The sequence below is a fragment of the Macaca mulatta genome, chromosome 3 (assembly GCF_049350105.2).
Source record: "Macaca mulatta isolate MMU2019108-1 chromosome 3, T2T-MMU8v2.0, whole genome shotgun sequence".
Classification (NCBI taxonomy): Eukaryota; Metazoa; Chordata; class Mammalia; order Primates; family Cercopithecidae; genus Macaca; species Macaca mulatta.
Genome location: NC_133408.1, coordinates 71,259,572 through 71,262,168, shown reverse-complemented (window position 1 = coordinate 71,262,168; position 2,597 = coordinate 71,259,572). Strand labels below are relative to the sequence as shown.

The 2,597-nt window shown below is 41.7% G+C and overlaps 1 pseudogene; it reads right to left on the bottom strand.

Moving 5' to 3' along the window:
- Nucleotides 1–442: 442 nt before the first annotated feature.
- On the bottom strand, nt 443–1,264 carry LOC720847 (serine/threonine-protein phosphatase 2A 56 kDa regulatory subunit epsilon isoform pseudogene; annotated as a pseudogene).
- Between the last annotated feature and the right edge of the window lie 1,333 nt (nt 1,265–2,597).

The window sequence follows — 2,597 nt, the reverse complement described above, 5'->3', positions numbered from 1 at the left end:
TACTATAAATACATTTAACAGCTTAGCAGAAAGACAAGCTAAATTTAAGATTGTTCACATTTGAAAATTGTATCATACTCTCTGCGAGTGATAAAGAACTCCCAATAATGGAATTTTAACATAGCAATTTCATTAACAAATCTTTGAAGCCCCATTTTTTTAAGAGGGTTAGAACAGTGATTATGTTTGCAAAGTTTTGAGAAGTCCATCTGCTGTCCAAACTGTGGATTGAAGTCCTTATTTTTTTTCCTTTACTTAGAGACAGGTATATACAGTGCTGTTGTAAAAATGAAACAAATGCAAAATCTACCGTGAAGTTGCACAATACAGAAAACTGTTGCTCCATCTTCTGCTACATAAATGTGTGACTCCACCAATTAGCAATGTTGCTGTCATTGTTTTTGTTACGTTGGAATTATTCCATCACATCTAAGACCTCTCTTTAACTCCAGATCTTCCCATTTTTTCCACAATTCTTCAGCTCCTTTTCTTTCTTTTTCTCACGCTGACGATCTGACTTGTATGTGGCTGTCAGCTCGTCAAACACGGTGCTGTTCATTTCTATAAATGCCTTCAACACATTGTACACCAACGCCACAATAGCCGGATTCCAAGGTTCTTTCGAAATCCTGTAAAGCCTGGAAAACATGATGCGAAGGATGACGTTAGAGTTTTCTTCTATCAAACTCATGATGAATTCATTATTCCAATACTAGAGTGCTCTTTCTGCCACCTGAAAATGAGGGCTGGATCCACACTTGGTGATTTGTTTGAACAAAGGTTCTTGGATTTTAACACATTGTGAAGGTTCAATCACATCCAGTATTTCTTCCAGTTCCCTAAGGAACATGACCTCTTTCTGACTACATGTTTTAGACCAAAACTTCATTAACCCCCTGATAACTGGTTCTGTGAGTGAAGGATCTTTCTCCAGAAACTGCACTATACAATATGCCAGCTGTGCATGGCAGAGTGAGAAGCTCCTGACAGTGTGTAAGGGGATCAATACTTTCACCGGAAACTGTGTTCTGCCTTAAGAGGTAAAGCAAAGCCATTGATAATACTTTCTAGTATTTCCAGCAGTTCAGCTACACCATTGAAGTGTTCCGTTTCATAAACAAACCTTAGGAAAATATTGTTAATCTGTTTTCAGATGAATGCTCTAAGACTGAGAAATTTGCCATAAATTCTATGTTAAGACTGTTTTAAAGTAGTCCCATTCCCGAGGGTCTTCGCTGTCAAATAGCTCCAGAAGTGTGATCATCAGGCAATTTTCCAAGCAATCTACTTATTAATCCTCCCGAGGAGGTGTAGTTTTGTCCCCCTTTTACAGAAGAGGAAACTGGGGCACATAAGGGTTAATGAATGTGCCCATGGTCTCACAGCTAATAGGTGGTAAAGCTAGAATTTGAACCCCAGCAGTTAAGGCCAAAAGTCCATGATCTCAACCACTACACTATACTACCTACTGATATTCCAAATACCATTTTTGTATTTTTAATAGAGATCGGGTTTCACTATGCTGGCCAGACTGGTTTCGAACTCCCGACTTCGTGACCTGCCTGCCTCGGCCTCCCAAAGTGCTGGTATTACAGGCGTGAGCCACTGCACCCAGCCCATTAACAGGTATCTTAGTCCAAAAATAAATTCTTGATTTCTTTCCCCAAACTTAACTCCTGCCCTAGTCTATCTTATCTTCAATGGCACCTCCAGCCTTAAAGTTGCTCAGACCAACCTTGGAGATGTTCTAAATTCTTCTCTCTCACTCTGTAGAACAAAGGCGTGAGCAAATCCTACCTATTATTACATGTGAAATGTATCCAGAATCCAACAATGTCTCCCCATCCCATCTCAACCATCCTAGACCAAGCCATCAGCATCTCCTTTTTTTTTTTTTTTTTTTTTTTTGAGACAGAGTCTCACTCTGTCACCAGACTGGAGTGCAGTGGCACTATCTCGGCTCACTGCAACCTCCGCCTCCCAGGTTCAAGTGATTCTCCTGCCTCAGCTTCCCGAGTAGCTGGGACTATAGGCGTGTGCCACGACGCCCAGCTTTTTTAGAAGAGACAGGGTTTCACCATGTTGGCCGGGATGGTCTTGATCTCTTGACCTCGTGATCCGCCTGCCTCAACCTTCTAAAGTGCTGAGGTTACAGGTATGAGCCACCGCACCCGGCCTATCACCTCTTTTAATTGATCTTCCTGCTTTTACGTCTGTCTTCCCATAGTCTAACCCCTCATTGCATGATCTGGTCCTATCTATTCTCTAACTGTGTCTGTCACTGCTGTCCTACTCTCTCACTCCGATCCAGCTGCACTCATATCTTAATTGTTCCTGGGACAAGCCAAGCGTGCGTTCACCTTGAGGTCTTAGAAATGCCTCTCCATCTGAAATGCTGTTGAGTTGCAGGTGATCACTTCCATTTTCATGGTTCTCACCTTACGGCTTCCTTGCCAAGCTTGTCTAACTCACATTATTTTGTTGTTGTTGTTGTTCTGTTTTGTTTTAGGCTTTTGGTAGCCTGAAGTCATGATTTTTAGTTTCTGTCTCTAGTGATAAGTGGAAAAGAGGGATAAGGAAGGGGTTTTAGTGACCCC